At 35.6% G+C, this 19,571-nt stretch overlaps 1 protein-coding gene across 2 annotated transcripts in view; it reads right to left on the bottom strand.

Annotated features, from left to right (window-relative positions):
• palm1b (paralemmin 1b) overlaps positions 1–14,604 on the bottom strand; it is a 47,734-nt gene extending 33,130 nt beyond the window's left edge. For both annotated transcript variants that reach the window (XM_056476106.1, XM_056476111.1), the window contains exon 1: positions 14,236–14,604. The gene's annotated coding sequence lies outside the window, so the exon portion shown is untranslated. The remainder of the gene's footprint in view (positions 1–14,235) is intronic.
• Positions 14,605–19,571: the final 4,967 nt, after the last annotated feature.

The raw sequence follows: 19,571 nt of genomic DNA, 5'->3' as shown, positions 1-19,571 counted from the left end.
TTACATTGGGCATGTGTGCTCTGAGTGCTTCTGCGATTGTTTCCGGCAGCCTCACAATCTTTATTTGGTTTCATATTACTCACATGATCCTATTATACCCTGGTGCATGTGCCTTAATCTTACACCATCACAATTGTGATAGAAAATGAAAAACAGGGCAAAATATCATGTTCTTTAGTTAATTTGCAATTATGCACAGCAGATTGAACAACACATGCTGCTTCAGAATGGGCATTGCTTAAAGTCGCTAAGAAACGGAGGTTAAGATTGACTTTTTTCCCACAAATAACAAAATGAAGGAAGATTGATGAATGGACGAACTCAGAGCAGAATTGAAACACCCATATGATATGATGTGCTTGCCTTAAAAAACTCCCTGTGACCGGGAAGTGAAGAAAGTCATTTCGAGGGGATGAGAAGTTTATAGTATTTGACTAAAGTTTATGAGGGCAAATAAATTGTACAAAATAATGAAGTTCACAGATACAATCTTTTTAAAAAAAGAACTGCTATATACATTAGGCACGGGCTGGTATAAGATTCTGACAGTATGATAACCTTAAATAAAAATATCATGGTTTCACGGTATCACGGTATTGTGATTTCTGCTAAAAAAATATGTTCTTTTTAAATGTCTCGGTATAAAAACAACAATTTTTCCCAATTGAACAATATATTATATTTCAAAAAACATTTTAAATATTTTGGAACAATAAACAAGTCAGGCTAAATAATTACAAATAAATAATTGACTTCTGCTATCTTCAGTAGTTCCAAAAACACAGATTTCTTTACAACTTAAAAAGGCATCTTTGGATATCTTTCATTTTTTTCTGGATATGCAGTAGGCCCTACATATGCACTGTTCAGCTCAATAGCATGCTTGGATGTTGGTGCATAAGTGATTTGATTTACAAATGTTTGCTGAATCGTGGGCTTTTTTGTTAGTGGTCCTTTGCTGCTGGATATACTGATTGCAATCCATTCACTTTTTTTTTTTTTTTTAAGATTTATTTATTAGATTTTTGTGACAGTTAACAACCAAAAGTAAAAGAGTACAAAAAGAAAAATATATATAGCAGTGCAATATTTATAAGAAAAATAATAAACCACACTATAACCCTGATATTCTGCAACACATAGTATATGATGCATAAACAATATATGAAGTGCATTCATTTTACAAATTAAGCATATAAACAGGTCAGTACTGCAAGTTGAGGTTTGCAGCATGGTGTATTAGGTAAAATAAATAATGCTAATCAAAGAAAAAATTCAGAGAGAAAAGGGAAAATACATTAAACTGAATAGAATGGGGAGGGGGCACATTCTTCAAACTTGTGGTTTTATATCAAGAAAGAGTTGTATGTATCAGCACTAGCACTCATCTGGAAGGTACAGACTAAAAGTGTAAGATGGGCAGCTATTCATTCTATAGTAACAGCTTCAGGTTTCAGAGATTTGACATGCTCCAAGAATGGCAACCAAATGTTGGAAAATTGGATCACTGAACCTCGAAGAGTATATTTAATTTTTCCTAATTTACAAAAAATAAGGCGTCTTTAATCCATTGAGTTTGATGTAGGCATGGGCCGGTATAAGATTCTAACGGTATGATAATCTTGGATAAAATCATCACGGTTACATGGTATTGTGATTACTGCTCTAAAATATATTCTTTTTAAATATCTGGGTAAAAAACAAGAACTTTTTCGCGCTTTGAACAGAATGACTGCGTCCGATTTATTTCCATACTTCTATACTATATAGTACGCTAAAAATGGTATTTGAGCTGAGTAGTATATCCGAATCGAAAAACAGTATGCAAAAAGTACCCAGATAACCTACTACTTCCGGTGAGATTCTGAAGTGTGCATCTGATGGATGCTATGCTCTCCCATGATCTACCGCGAGATAATTAATGAATAGGAGTGAAGCGGTGATCATGATAAAATGGCGGATGAAGTACGTTTTATTTTGAGAAACATTTCAAATATTTTGGAACAGTAAACTTTAGGCATGGGACAATAACCATTTTCAAGGTATACCGCGATTTGGAAATGTCAAGGTTTTAAAACCGTCAAAATTTTTCGCAATACCATTCATAAAGTTTGTGCACGATTTTTTATTTACGTTTCTTTTTTGTTTTTGTTTTTTAGGACAACAGTATCTTCAGCAGAAAATATATCTAAAGATGCCGTTTTAAATTGCAAAAAATCTGTTTTTGAAACAAATGATGATAGCAGAAGTCAATAATTAATTTAGCCTGACACGTTTACTCTTCCAAAATATTTTAAATGTTTCTCAAGATAAAATATATTGTGTTCAAAGGGTAAAAAGTTAATGTTTTAACCCAGACATTTAAAAAGAATATATTTTAGAGCAGTAATCATAACTCCATGATACTGTGAAACCGATATGTTTATCCAAATATTTTATCATACCGTCAGAATCTTATAACGGCCAATGCCTAGCAAACATGTCAGGCTTCATGTTTCAAGACACAGATTTCTTTACAATTTAAAACAGCATCTTTGGATATCTTTTCTGCGGGAGATACTGTTGCCCTAAAACACAAACAAAACAAAAAAACATAAAAAAAGAAAAAAAAAATCTTAGCTATATATCGGCGGTTTTAAAACCTTGACTTTTCCAAACCGCAGAAACCGGTTATCATCCCATGCGTAAGGAGATAGGGGTTGAGGAGACTTCCACTGCTAATAATGACAGAAAAGCTATTAATTCAGAAAAATAAAATGGTAACTCACAGTCAGGGGGTAGAACTCCAAACAGACCAGTTAACATTTTGCTGCTATGATCGCAATTACAATGATTAAACCAAATGATCAAACGTTATGTTTTGATAAACTAATGATGTCTTGTTGGTTAAACTTCATGAACAAATGTGCAAATTCATACAAACAACAAAACAGTTCCACTGTAACTGAACTCAGACCGCTTTCATCAGGTAGTCTCAGATTCAGGACACTTGATTCAGGCTCTCCCAGGTTCATATGACAGCTTTCACATTACCAGTTTTTCAAACCACACCCAGTTTCAAACTAAAGAGCCAATGTGAAAGCACCTGCAGCAATCATATTCTGCTTGTTTGGTGCGCACCAGGGTTCAGATGGCAGCATTCACACTTACTTGCCATCACACCAGTCTTTTAATCAATTACGAATAAAACTACTCTTGTATCTTTAATACGGCAGAAAAGTCAAACCAGAATAAATATCAAAACAAGCAGCCCAAAAATGATCCACTATTTGTGGTTTCTTGTTTTCTACATTGACGGGAGGTCAAACATACAAAGCATGGATTGAGGAAACTTACAAAAAATAATCAAAGGAAAAGGGACCCATGGATAAAAAAAGAGGTTAACCATGGAATGGGAAGATGGGCTCTAGAAGGCCAAGCTGAACCTGGCACAATGATGTCTTTTGTCAAAGCTTGTTTTACTGCAGGCTTCTGCGCTGGTCCACAGAGAAAGAGCTTCTCTCCTGAAAATGGCTGTAGGGGAGAGTCATCCAGCTGATTAGTGATCTCAATGGGCCACCCGAGCACAGCCAGTCACATGTTGACTCCCTCACAGGGAATGTTTGTCGATATGTTATCTCTCTGATTTCAGACCTAAAGAATCGCTCACAATGGAAATCCACGCAATAGCGAGTGATTTACTTCTGTTCATTCAGCGCAAAGTATTAACCGTTGACTGATGGAATATCTGTTGAACTCAAACTAACCCCAGACCCTCTCCTCAGTGTAAAAGTGCTCAATGTTGCATCAACACATGTATTTTAAACTACTAGTGTAGTCACAAATGCAGCACTTGAGATCACGCCAAGGATGAATCATGGAGTAAGCCCACTCATGAAAAGTGGAGCAACATGGACAAGTGATGCAAATGATTCAGAGATAACAGTTGACAAAACACGCTTAACCATTTGTTCAAGGTCTAACATGATTCCTGCATCATTCTATGAATATGTACAATTCTATGAATATTATAGGTATTTATTACTCAGACAAAATAAATAACATACAAGCAAACAAACGTATGAGACATTCTACTAGAAACGTACATTTTCACTTGTGACAGGGCCTGACTTAAGCTCCTCATCCTCAAAAAAATCATACAAAACCAAGTATAAAATTATACAATTTAATAATATAACGCATCCTTGATCACTGTCAGCTTCTCCTCCATTAAATGATGTCACTTCAGAGTCATTGCCTTAAACGTGTATTGCACCCATTTTATGTTAAATTTAATGCAAAGGTGACTGACAGAAACATGGGGACAATTGTAAAATAGTTTTTATTTGTAGAATTTATTTAGAGTTTTATGTTAAATCAATTGATGTCAATGAAAACAACTTAAACTTGCTATTTCTGAAGTAAGTTTTTTTTCTAAACAGTTTTTTACCAAAACTATTAAAGCTGTAGGTTCAATTGGGCTGAGGACAAGGACAATAACAGGCTTTGTAAATTTGTCAAGTGTTTTTAATAAAGAAAACAAATCTGAGAACCAAATTAATGTCATATTCTTTTACAGAACAATTAACCGAAAATCAACCATCATTCTAATTTTTTCAGAAGTTTTTGGGATGAAATACTTTTATTTACTGTATTTATGTTTTTATTTCAGGGACAGAAAATCTTTTGGTAGAATAATACGTGGTTTCTGGTAGAAAGTCCCATACTGTGGAGATCAACATTAAGAGAAACTCCTACAGTTTCCAAAATGTTGATGTCACTGCCTATTCCCATTTAAAAGAGTAAGATAGATAGTTTAGATATCTAAACAGGAGTAAAAGAGTTACTTATATGTTATGTATATTCTGAAGAACACTAATTATTTTCTTTTTTTACATTTTTAAAATAAGAGAACACCTTCAGATTATGTTCCTAGTTATAGGGCTTGTTTACATCTGATCACTTCATGTGTGTTTTTTGATTGGATATCTATCTGACTTCTGAAAACAGTTCCATTTACATTTGATCACATGAATGAGTCTCTGATAAATTAATATGATTATTATCTTCAAACCCTGAGCTATATGCAAATTTAACTAGGTTACGTCAACTAAAGTGGCAGATACACTACATTTTACAGAAATGTAAGCTATTTATCTTATTTGGCATTCAAATTATTTTATATGTAGGCTATAAAACATCATTACAAGATCACAAGGTTGGTTCCGTGATTACTTTCATTATAAGCTAAATGAAACATCTATTCTGTCATCTGCAAGACATCATTGGTTTAAATTACTTTATGTATACCATACTCTAACAAAAACAAAACAACGTACCTTTGTAAACGAATGAAACATCATATTTTTCTATTATGATTCTTCTTTTTTCACAGAGATAGGCTACAGGTGCATGCTGTGTCCCTGCTGTTAATGCTACCATCTGATATTAATTTAACTATTTAATTTCCTCATTTCATGGTCAAAAGTAAACTGAACCGAAAAAAAAAAAAAACACACAAACAAACATCAAACTGTCATCTGTGCCTTTCCGTTGCTTATGAATTTTCACTTGTATAAGTGATGGTCGTATAGCCCACAACACATGTGCTCTCATTTTTATTTTTTACATTTTGGGGAGTAAAATTTACATTTGTGGTTTCAACAACCAGACAAAACTGGACAGGTCTAAATGCATATGGAATGCATACCAGACCACCTCCTGAAGCGGTCTGAGTGATCGGATATTTATATCCATCATGAATGCATTTCACCTATCATCTATCATTGTCACAACTGGATATCTATTCAATCAGAAAAAAAGCATGAAGTGACGAGCTGCAAACAACATCATACCTTAACTTTCCAGTTTTCACAAATTTGCGAGCTTGTGAGCATTTCTAAAGTGACTGAAACCATCAGACAGCAGGTTGTCCAGATGAAGATCACAGGGACGACCCTTTTAGCCATAACAAGAGCAGCTGATAGTCCCAAATTTTAGAATATTGCATCTTTACACAATGTTACTAACAACTTCATCCATAAGAGCTGGTCAACAACAACAGACAAATGCAACTTTTCAAAAATACCAAGCAAACACTTTTACATTTTTGGTATATTATTGTCATGTAAACATACTCTAATATGCCAGACTATTTGCAAAGTGTGTGCCCACATACGTTTTCACAAATAGATAAGAATGAGTTATTATTTCATAATTAGGGCTGCACGATATTGTAAAAATATGACAATGCAATATTTAGTTTTTCTGCAATGTATATTGCGATTTGAACAAAAAAATTTTACCAGACAGCTTGAATAGCTCTATTTGGACAGAATTCATTCATTTAGACTGATTTGAGATCATTCTGGGTGTGAATCATGCATTAAATGTAATAAACTATTACAAGGCACAGATAAATACAATAAAGCAAAGAAAAGAAAATGAAATTTACAGTGCTTTATGGTGTACTGGGTAGCCAAACAGTATTCATATACAGAAATGTAATAATTATATATAAAAACACTGTATAATCTTTACTGTAAATAGTTCAATAAACGAAACATTTGTTAAACGTACAAAATTTCTTGTGTCTAAATATGAAGTCACAGGTTTTAAAAACACATGCAAAGGATAAGCGTTTACTATGGTTAAACTCTCATGATAAACTCATGTTTTCGAAATTGCTCAAATAAAGTCCCAACATATAAACTCAACATTGCATATCCTGCGATGTGACTATTGCAAACACGCACACTGCGATATCGATGCTGAAATAATATATTGTGCAGTTGGGTTGGGTCGATAGATGATGCCATCGTCCATCGCTGATGGCTGATAGACATCACGATGCTAAGCCAGCACCGTTATCCTCCGCAATAGCCTTCTACACTATATTTTGTGCTTTGAACACAAAACCCCAGAGAGCAATGCACGTCAGTTTATTACGGACGTTCCACTGGACTGCGTCTCACTAAAGTTGTTAAACGTGATATTTAATTAAGCTTCTCTCTATCTAAGAACTCTTTGGTCTTTTGAACCAATCAGGTAATGTGTCACAGCGTCAGTACACTGCTTTAATCTTTCGCTTTCACGATTGTACTTAATAATTTTAGTGAAAACCTCAGATACTGTTGATTGGTTGCTGTTGGTTGTGCACCTTTTTACCAACCAAGTTTGTCGACATCGTTATAACGACACAGATCACTTTGCCTATTCATGCCAGAGTCCCACAGAAAAAGTGATTGACAGATGGTAATTTGTGTGTAACTTTATGTGTGTAACTTCATAAATTTATTTATGATTTGGTTATTGGTAAAACAAAGACCATGCGGGTCAGGTAGTTGAAACGGTAGGTTACAAATAATTAATTCGTTATGAATCAATTAATTATTCATAGATAATTAATTCACCGCCTACAACAATGCCATCATCCATCATGATGTTTCACATTAGACATCATATGATGCCAAATTAGTCGACATCACCCAACCTTATTGTGCATCCCTATTCATTTCTATCAATAACACACACTAATCATACGAGTTCTTTAGTTGGACTTATTCAAATAATCAGCAATAAATTTCACTAGTTCTGAAACTTTTTTTTGAAGCGGTGCATCAGTGATTTAGCAATAGAGGAATGGGGAAAAACTCTTTGAAAACTTTCAACACCATGCAGCCATTTCCTTTCGCCACATCTCATTGACAGCGTTGGAAAAGCACTTGGGAGTCCAGGAAAAACACAACACTGGCCAGCTTTATCCAATCTGTGAAGTCTCCAGTGTGGGTGCACTTATCTTACAGCTTGTTTCCCCTCTCTAGTCCACTGCTGGGCAACACACTGAAGCCATGCTGTGACCTTTTCACTGGTTCACTCACTGGCCAACAAAAGTGTTTCAAATGCCAAAAGTGACAAAGAGCAGCCAATAGATAATCATGGCAAGATTTCTACAGAGAAAATCCGATGCATGCAAAAACAATACATGCCACAACTTCAGTCAAAGACTTCTTTTTTTATGTATATATGCAATGGTGTCACAGAAATGTCAGGTCCTAATTATGCATTGTTACAAAAGTTACACCAAATCAGGCCATCTTTATTCCTCAAATGTAAAAATACTAATGTAAATCTCTCTTTGGTATATGTTAGAAGCCTGTAGGATATATAATTCAACTTTAGAACCAGATTCACTGAGCAAATCATCTGATCTGAAGGGATTCTTGTTACACACTGCAGATGTTGAATTAGTTCATCTTTAGCGAAACTCTAGAGCACTTAGAAAAATGTAGACTAATCTTACAAGCTCTCTTGTGGCGCTTACAAATTAGGGGCATTTGGCATTTCATACTTTTCACAAAATATGCTTGTTTAAGAAACCAAAAAGTACCCACAATGAGCTAAAAAGGCCACCCATACTAAATTACGAAGGAATAGAAATCCACCGAGTTAAACTCTAAGTGGTATTTGATTGCAAGGAATGTGGGAGGGAGAGTTGAGAAACTTCAATGTGAGGATTTTGAGAAGGTCCAGCTTGGCTGGTAAAGAACAGTACCAATAGTTTCACACACTCCCTTTTATTTCTGAGACATAACATGAACCAGGGCCCGAACAGCCATCGGGAAAAGGAAAGGAAGGGAGGATGCTAACCTCCTAAAACTGTTAGACCATGAGCGCATATATTTTTCAAACATATAGAAATGTAGGTCACACTCAGCTAGCTGGTGCAATTTCTCTCAGACCTTCGGGGTTTTAGCGAGGACTGTCTTACAACCCATCAAATTTAAGTGGATTGTCCATCCTGAGCTAACGCTGTCCATATAACCACTTTCAAAAAAATGTAAATGGACATTAGCTCTCGTGAACGGTCCTCTCTAAATTGTCCATTTGTGAAAAAGTGCATCATTAAGTGCGCACTCGAGAATTGTAGCAGTTATTAGGATATTTTCAAATGTGCTGGAGTGAGCAGGAAAGGCTTGAGTAAATCAGGAGAGTCTGTTACAGGCTATTATCTGCTACAGAATTCTGATAGAGAAAGGAAGAGATATAGGTGAGAGGTTAAAACATCAGAGACAGTCCAGAGCTGTTCAATTTTAACCGTGTCAAATCGTGGCAGCTGTCAGGAGTTCTTACTGCTGGAATACACCCATGAAGTGACAAACCGCACGTGACCACACAACTGTCAGACTTCATATATAGTAACAATATAAAATGCATTTGAGTTGCTATGTATAAGGTGCTATATATACGTTTTTAACTAAACTACCATAATAAGTTTGCAGACAAAATTTGAACACAAAATATTTTATTTTAAGAAACATTTATAATTATTTGGAGCAGTAAACATGTCAGGTTAAATAATTCAAATGAATCATTGACTTCTGCTGTCTTCATTAGTTTCAAAAACACATTTCTTTACAATATAAAATGGCATCTTTGGTTATGTTTTTCCTGGAGATACTGTTGTCCTAAAATAAAGAAAAAATCTTACACATACCTTAGGAACGGTATCGCAAAAAAATGTTGCCGGTTTTAAAACCTTGACTTTTCCAAACTGCAGTCCCAACAAACACACAACGTTGCCTCGACGTAACAACCTTCCTACAACGTTGTACCAACCTTGTAAAAAGATTGAGGATCTACATTGTTGCTGAAGGTTGTCACAACGATGTCATAATGTTGCCATTTAAACGGCCGTTGCTTTAGGTTGTGCTTAGGTGGCATGGGCGACCACTGTACAACATTTACTCATCAATAAATCAATTTAAATTTCAACAGACCGTTCGACGTCTTATTCAACAACGACCGAGGAGACGTGAGTATATTGCTTTATTTCTTCTTTTGCTAAATCAGTGGTCATTTGTGTAGTCCTGTTGAGTCAAGCTCTGATCTGTTTTTTTCTTTTTTACTGCCTATTTTGACTTGTGGCTGCTGTGGATCCATCTCTGAACCGGATTCTCTGTTGGATTTGTTTTTCTCTGACTGCTTTCTCCGTACCAACAACTACACCTGGTCTTCTGCTGCGTTCCCCGGTCTGCTGTATTCTATAGTCCAGAGCATCAATGTAGTGTCTGTATTTTAATATATTTACATTTATTTATTTATTTATATTTTAATGCTTTCTTGTTTACTTCTCTTGTTTGTTTACCCTCTTAATTGACATTTTAATTAAGCCTAGACTTTTAGTTTAATCATATATAGTTAATTATTTAATATAATCTAAAGTTTAATTTATATTGTTTGCATATAATTAGATGTTTACTGTATGTATTAAATGTGAAATATATAATATTATTTATTATATTCATTAGTGTGACATTTTTACACTTTAAAGCTTACACATGCAGTTGTTAAATTAAAAAGGAAAAATGAACAAACAATATTTAATATTAAGCAATACTGGAAAATTATTACTGCTTTTCCTGTATTCTAGGCAGGATTGATAAACTGCCAGGAAAAAAGCATTAATACATGTAGTAAGAACGTCGTCTCACGGTTGCTGAATCTCACACAACAACGTTGCTACAGCCTTGTTACGTCTTACATTTCTACGTTGTAACAATGTAGCGAGCACGTAAGTGGCGACGTTGCCTTTGAAAAAATACAACGTTGTGCAGACATCGCTACAACGTAAATGTGTTTGTTGGGATATACCTTGAAACCGGTTATCGTCCCATGCCTACATGACGGTCTCTAAAAGTGAAGGCATTCACGAAATGAATTCCCAATTAGAAAGATACTACAAACTATAAAATACTCTTCATGAAAATATTTAAATAACAGACAAATCCAAATGCCCAACGCAAGCGAGCTGTGTTCCAGACCAGTTCAGCTCGATGACATATAGTGTCTCCAACATCGCCTGTAGTCCCATTTAGCAACTTGATATCAACCATCTTTTTAAAGAAGCGTAACCGATTTAAAAAATCAAGAGTGTAGAGTGTGGTGTGTTTTTTGTTGTAGAATAAATCGTGAAAGTATCTTGAGTTTGTGTCAGCCACAAACCTTATTGATTTTGGACGAGGGAACCAGATCATTTGAAATGCTAACTCGCTTCCGGTTTTTTTTTAATACAAATTGATGTCATAGTTCCTCCACTCTATGTGGACTGGGGCCTCAGTGACATACATATATATTTTTTTACATTCTTAGTGGATTATTGTTGATGAAAGCCCCTGGAATCAATAATTTTGGTTTTAAATTGGTGAGTTTTAGTAGTTTTAGTAGCTGTTAGCTTCAGAAATCATATTTTAAAGTGATTGTGCACTCTATACATTATAGAACATACGGCTGATTGGTCAATACAGCATTCTATCTGGGTTATTTTCGACAACAGCTCCACAACTACATTAAAAATCAATTTCCCCATGAAGAAAATGAATGAAGATTTTTCTTCTGGAACCAGACTGTGGCTCTCTATATAGTGACAGCTATGATGAAGAACACCTGTTCACAATATCACTGAACAGCATAGCGGATCGTTATTGTTGTTGCATAGCAACGTTGTGTTATGCCAGGGACTATGTCTTCTTAGGGAAGCATGCCACTTTATATATTTATTTACTGTTTATTTAACAGGGGCATTACAGAACGATATTTCTGAACACAGCAGCAGATGCTCTCTGTCACATTTAGATGTAAATTATGACTAGGCATGGGGCGGTATAACTTTCTGACGGTATGATAACCTTGGATAAAAATATCACGGTATTGTGATAACTACTCTAAAATAAATTATTTTTAAATGTCTGGATAAAAAAAAAAAAATTCCTCCACTGAACACAATACATTTTATTTTAGGAAACATTTATAATACTTTGGAACACTAAACATCACAGGCTAAATAATTCAAATTAATCAATGACTTCTGCTGTCTTCATTAGTTTCAATAACATGGATTTCTTTACAACACATTAAATAAACACATAAAAAAAACTTACATTACATCTACCATAGGAACGGTATAACAGAAACGTTTTTGCGATGTTAAAACCTTGACTTTTCCAAACCACAGTAAACCTAGAAACCGGTTATCATCCCATGCCTAATTGTGTCTGGTTAGGCTTTTACCTAATCTAAATGCAAGCAACAATCTAAAAAAAATCATCACAATATTATTTTTTATTCTTTTAGCTGTAATGTTGTTTGTTGCAAATAATGTTGTTTATAATATTTTGGTCTTCCTTTGCTGAAAATAATGACTACCCAAAGGCTGTTCTATGGCTTGGTACAGTACCATACAATTATGACTTGTACCCTCAGAGTAATTCCCTTTCATATTTCATTACAGATGAACCATTTACACATTTAAAAAAAACTAATTTCAAGAAAGAAGCATTTATAATATTTCCCAAAAATAAGAAAACAGTTTCTACACATGATATAACAGAAATGCCATGTGATTGACTGTTGATCCTTTACTGTCAAAGCCTGTTTATATGGTGAGATCTCATGAAAATTTGTGTCCTTAAAGTCACAATGAAGGCAAAGTAGTAACAAATCTTTTCTTTTGTAATATGGCATTCATCAAAACACAATGGTCTGCACAATGGTTAACTGAAAAAGAATAATTAAATTTAGAGTGGGACTTTCTTTCCATCAGTAGCTGTTTGGATTTTGAGTTGCGGGCGTTGCATTTAAAAGTGAAAGCAGATGAATACAAGCTTGCAGAGATTTCATATTTAGGTTTACCAATAGGTTTAGGTTATAAAGCATAAGTGAATATTCATTTTGTGGTCATGAATTAAAAATGTGTTCTTTTGTTTTAATAAAATCAAGACAGAATGTTCTAATTTACAACACATTTAAGTTAAACTGTAGCCACAACTTAATAGTAATAAAAAACTTGATTTGTTCCCTCATTTTAAATAAAAGACAACAAGGGAATCAATGATTGCTGCAAAATAGCCATACATTAGCAAAACAAAAGAACAAATGATATAATATGATTTACTTAAAATGAGAGAAGAAATTAGTAATACATGTTGATTAGTAAATTCATCCGTATGTCTGTTGATAGACAGATTTCTCCATGTCTTTTGTTGGCCTCCAAGTTTGATAAATGATTGTTTTTTTTATTGTATGCCACTTTTAATATTTTTTAGATGGAAGTACAAGTTTAAAGAGGTTGCAATGGTAAAATTCTTTAGCTGTGTCTAATTAATTATCTTAAATATCTTGTTTTTTTTTTTTTTGGAAAGCATCTTCAATTATTATCAATCACAGATTGTGTTTTAATTCTCAAATTCTAAATCTGAATAAAATCAAGAAATCCATGGAGTCCATGGCTATTGCCAATCCAAAACCTAATAATTGTAGCTATATTTCAGAGTAGTGCACACACTGTAACCTTTATACACCAACCCTAATTTCAGAAACATGTCATTGATTTCTTTTCTGGAAGCTGCTTTAGTGGCTCCAATGACCCAGTGCCTCAAATGTTCAAGGGAGCGTAAACTTGACTGACAAAGCTTTGGCTTTGGAAATGTAACAGGGCTGACATCACTGTCCCATTAATTCCCCTTCATGTGCGTCTTGTCATTCTCCACACATTAAACGACATATCAGTTAGCCTATTCAAGACAAACAAACAAACTATATGACATATTTGTAAAATACAAGACGCTTCACGCTTTATATCTCCTTGGCGAAAATAAAGCGCGTCCAGCTGGAGAATAAACGCGCGATATGGACGCGGTGGGTGCGGAAAGATTTGACACAGAAACGCGCCAGACCTTAAGTGTACTTAATTATTTCACATTTATGAACTATTAGATTACCAAAATCCAACTGAATAGGAAAATAATCCACAACATATGCTGCTTAAATCCAGGTCTACACGGCCATATTGGATCATCCCACCCATTTTCATCAGTATTACTAGATGTGGCTCTCCACACCCGAGCACGTACTGCTGTAACACGGGGATGCGCTGCAAAAACGCACCAGCGTGTTATTGGGCCATTACTCAAAACAGACTACTACAATTTATGTAAACATGCAATGACAGAAGTGACATTTATAAAGCGTGTGAATCAATCTTCTCTCTTTCTCTGCAAAAATGTGCATGTGACATATTTCGCACAGTTACATTAAAATCATGATATCCTCGCGTTATTATTGCAAGACAGACATCCAGACGATTTAAAGCGCCATTGCGATGCCAAGCCTACATCACAACAACAAAACGGAGATGCCAGGAAACGAAAGACGACCAAAAAGCAAGAAAATGGCAATTGTTGATAAATGAATACTTACTCAATGGTCAGAGCAGTTCCCTTTCGATAGCAAAATGTTTTTCTCGCGCGCCCGCTCGGGAAAAACCAAACCCCCGCTCGGAGGCGTAAACGATACAGGCGATCAATACGACTGGGATACTACTACCTAATGATGGGCATTAATTCGCTTATTCTCTCGGGTAGCGAATACGGCTTTTGGCAGGGGCGTGCGGTTTGTTTTCCGGGGAGCGGCGCTCGACCCGACGCTGAATGTGTGCTGTGCAGCAGCGGCTCTCTCTCACATGGCTTCAGGATGGAGCGACTGTTGACTTCACGGCAGCCCAGCCTTTGTTTCCCGCGCGACAGTCAGTCAGTTATTCGGCAAGCGTGTTGTGGGCAATGTCTGGCATCTCCTCCTCCATCTCGCTTGGAAACGCCTCCCTCCGGACACTTGTGTAAGCGATGTAAACACTAACTCGAAACATACCACAGACTGGTGCTAATTTTACAACAATGTTCTAGCACCGTGTTGATTGTTTGTGTTTACATGTTACAGTGTTGGGTACTAGCCTACTGTCCTTACCAACTGTCATCCTTACACCTTTTGTATTTAGGCGATGTTGCTCAAATTAACACTTAGCTTTTAACGCTGGGTTGTTTTAACCAAATTTGGAGAAATATACAAACACAATGGTTAGGTTAACTTTTTAAAATTAGGCCTAATATTTAAAGTTTGTCAACATTTTACCTGAATTTTCATGGATACAAACAGCCTAGCATTATTTATGGTAAAGGTTGGATTTAAAATATTTCATTCGTAGCACTACAATTATACCCACATAGCTAAATTTCTTTGGCCCAGATCTGGCCCACACATTCAGCTTTTGCTTGGCCCACATGCCGCAGTGAGTTACGGTACATGATTGGACCACGTCTGGCTTCCATACAAAGGCCAAACATGGACAATATCTGGGCCAAATCCCAGCCAAGTTAATAACCCATAACTGGGTTTGAACTGAGCCAGATATGTGTGTCATGACTGCAGTGAATTTGAAAAACAGTGCTTTTTCTCGAAGCGACACGATTGGTAGATTTTTTTCTTTACTCAAAAATCATTTAAACGTATTTTAAAAGTTAATCAAGATATAGGCCAAAATTACGTGGTCCATGTATACATTTTTGACACCTGGGCCAAATACTTCATTTGATCTGGCCCAAGTCTTATGTGCCACCAAAAAGACGGTGCCACCTCTGCCAAACCCAGGCCATGTATTGCCCATTTGCTGAATGCCAGGGCCAGTCCAATACCTGCTGTGCCAGCTTTACGCCAAATCTGGCCAGAATTATTAGCTACCTGGGTATCCATTCATCCATCCCCCTTTCTCTCTCCTTCTTATAGGCCTATTTATAAAAAGCGGGGGGCCCAAACTTTTTCTTATAATGGGCCAAAAACCAAACTTGATTGAGGGCTGTGGGGGAAAGTTGAATATACCAAACCGTATTACACTAAAATTGCCATGTGTAATTTTCTAATTTATTTGCTAATACTTAAAAATAACTACAAAATGTTGCTTTAAAACATACTAATAAATTATGCAGTATCATTTTTAACATTTTATAATGAACTTATATTAAAAACATAAACAATCCCATTTATGACACAATAGAGTTCAATGCTGAATACAATGTAGTCAAGCTGCTCCTGCCTTTGCCTCGATTTGCTTGCCGATGTCTTGTCCATTGTCCTCTATCTGTCAAGTGGCAGTATTGACATTTTAAAAGTCTGATTCATTTATGACATTTAATTTTAGTTGGCTTTTTTGTAGCTCCTCAATTAAACAAAGAAACAAAAGGTTACGTTAAATTCGAAATGAAGATCAAAGCAAAGGTTACCATGGGTCAACTTTGGCCCGCAGGTCCTACTTTGGGCATCTCTGATATAAAGGCATATAAGTGGTTTCAATCTTTGTTTTTCTCCTATTGAACACTAAAGAAACAACTTTGAAGAATGTTAGTAACTAGTAACTATTGGCGTTTTAGTAGGAACATAAATACTATGTAAGTCAAATGCTTCCAGTTTTTAGCGTTTTTCGCATTATATTTTTTTTCTATCTGTGTAATCTTAGTGAATGTGGATTTTACATTTACGAAAAATTAAAATCAAGTATTATATCCCTTAAATTAACATTAACAACCATTATTCAGTACAATTCAAAAACAAGTGGTTATTGTTAATCACTAAATAATTAGACCTGATTATATTAGCCTGTCGCATTTAAATCAGAAAGTAGCCTGTCGCACTGATGTCAGAAAGAACAAAATATAGCTCTCCATTGGTTAATAACCATGTCAACATTCACTGTAGGCAATGAATAGCTGGATACAGGCAATTTATTGTGGAAAGAATGTAATCCCAGCAGCAATCATTTCTCCATGTATGTTTAAAACCAATTACTAAACTTAAAATGATCAGTTTCCAGTTGTAAATCTGATTTTGTAAACAAAAATATCATAATTCTGATGTGAAGGCAGTGTACAATGTAAATTATTACCCTTGCCCCAGACCCCCCCCACCCCCCCACCACACACACACACACACACACACACACACACACACACTTTTTTATTAAAGCAAATAAGTTGTTGCATCCTGCTCCCTTTCCAGAAGAGGGTGAAGTCTATAGCTCTTGCCTTGAATACTCCAAAAGCCTGGTCAGTTTAAATTCCTGATGAACATTTATCTGAGAGTACACAGGGTAAAGTCTAGATCGGATATGCTGCCTGCCGGAAGTGCAATACACACATCAATATAGCAGCATTTTTTATGGCACTGTATAACAATAATTCATATTTTCACAGTACTGTGACAGTTGGGTTTAGGGTTGGGGTGAGGGTAGGCGTTAAATAATACAATTTATTAAGTAATTTAACAGATAACATAAATAATACTCAGTACAACTACTGTTTTTACGTTAATGTGACGGTTGGGTTTAGGGTAGACGTTAATACAATACAATAAATAGGAAATTTAATAAATAATATAAATAATTCTTGTTAACTTCTTCCCGCAACTGTATCCGATCTAGCAACAACCAGTGCACAGATGAAGACGATGCATTGCGTGAGTATTAAACTAATGGCTTGTTTCCACTCATCAAGCTCTTACTAGATATACTAGAACAGGGATGTTCAAATTTGGCCCTGGAGGGCCAGTATCCTGCATAGTTTAGCTCCAACTTCCTTCAACACACCTAGAAAGCCTAGAAAGAGGTTGATTAGCTGGTTCAAGTGTGTTTAATTGGGTTTGGAACTAAAATATGCAGGACACCGACCCTCCAAGACCTAGTTTGGGCACCCCTGTAATAGAAACTTCCTGGCAGGTGTGTTGAAGCAAGTTGGAGATAGACTCAGCAGGACACCGGCCCTTCAGGATCGAGTTTGGACATCCCTGTACTAAACTATACCACTCAGGGGAAAGCTTTGATTCGCATCTACTTTACATACACACATGGTTTTAATATACATACAAAGCACACAATTTCACGTAATTTTGGTTATATCAGTGAATTTAACCAGCTGGGGAAGAAATGGCATGTGTATATCAATAAATTAGATCTGTGAGATCTTGTGCATCTCTTGAACATAACACAACACACTAGTAGTATAACTCAACTAAGCCTCACCGCCTTAGGCATGCCTTGGGCAGGAATTATATAAATCTGAGATATTGTGATGTGTCTGTTGCTGTAAGAAAACTGAAGGCCACAGTCAAAGTGTTTGAGGGGTTTCAGAAATGGTGTTCACTGATATAGAAAATAACACAATTTAGACTATTTTACTTTTTTATCTTTTTCATATTTAGACAGCAACATTATACACTAAAGATAGTTACAAATTTAAAAATATAGGACCTCTTTAAAAAGTAAGGCTGAACACTAGATTAAATTTGTATGTATACAGCAAAGTGCAAAACTTTTTTCTCCAGGGACCAAATATTCATACTATTTTATGAATATTCTGGGTCATTTACAATTTAAAGTTATCATATAAGGATATATCAATACAAACATAACACTCGAAGAAATGATGATGAGCTTCAGCTAATCATATTCAATTGAATTCAATTCATGTTTATTTATATAGTGCTTTGTCTACAATGTAGATTGTGTCAAAGCAGCTTAACATAGGTCTAGTAAAGTCCAGATTTCAGTGTTGTTCACTTTAGTTCAGTTCAGTTTGGTTTAAATTTCACTGCTGGAAATTCAAACACTTAAGAGAATCTCCACCGAAGCGCAGCTCCACAAGTCCCGATCTGAGTAAGCCAGTGGTGACAAAAAACTTCACCAATTGACAAAGTGAAGGTAAAAAAACCTAGAGAGAAACCAGGCTCTGTTGGGCATGACCATTGTTCTTCTGCTTGGAGCATACTCATGCATCATACTGTTTTGTGATGCACTGTGTGACGCACTGAGTGTATGCTTTACTAAAAAGATAGATCTTTAATTGAATTGCGAGAGTGTCTGAGCCTCGGACATTATCGGGAAGGCTATTCCAGAGTTTATGAGCCATAAATGAGAAGACGCGACCTCCTTTACTCGACTTTGGTATTATAGGTACTACCAGACGCCTTTGAGATCTTAAAGAGCGGGTTGGATTGTAGTGAGACAGAAGGTTGGTTAGATAAACAAGCAAGATTATTTAAAGCTTTAAAAGTAAGCAAAGGAGGATAAAATTGCGGTGATATGATCATATTTTCTAGACCTGGTAAGAACTCTGGCAGCTGCATTTTGTACTAAATGAAGTTTGTTAATAGAGGATGCTGGGCATCCAGCGAACAAATAATTACAGTAATCCAGCCAAGAAGTCATAAAAGCATGGACTAGCTTTTCTGCATCTGAGATGGATAGCATACTTCATAACTAAGCGATATTTCTCAAATGAAAGATGGCAGTTTTTGTGACATGGGACATATGATTTTCAAAAGTATATCTTCATATCCTTTGAAGACTCCCACAGATACAAATAGAAAACTCCAGATCAGCGTTAAGTGTTTCAGAACAAGCAAAATTCCCTTCACTGATACAGTTTAAACTATTACACAGAATTTATTGGACAAAAGTTAAACTGTCTAAAATAAACCCAGAAATTGATCCTATTTGTGACAGATGCCGACAAGTTCCAGCTACCCTTTATCATACCTTTTGGCTTTGTCCAGAGTTAATTTCTTTTTAGACATCAATTTTTAAATCGATCTCTGATATTTTTCTTCTAAGAATTGAACCATGTCCTTTAAAGGCACTGTTTGGAATTAATGCCACAAATTTATCGCTGTAATCTTTGCAGTGAAGTGTATTAGCCTTTTGCTTAATAATTGCT

The sequence above is a fragment of the Danio aesculapii genome, chromosome 2, assembly GCF_903798145.1.
Source record: "Danio aesculapii chromosome 2, fDanAes4.1, whole genome shotgun sequence".
In the NCBI taxonomy this organism is placed as follows: domain Eukaryota; kingdom Metazoa; phylum Chordata; class Actinopteri; order Cypriniformes; family Danionidae; genus Danio; species Danio aesculapii.
The sequence above is the reverse complement of the archived record's forward strand: the minus strand, read 5'-3'. Positions and strand labels throughout refer to the sequence as shown.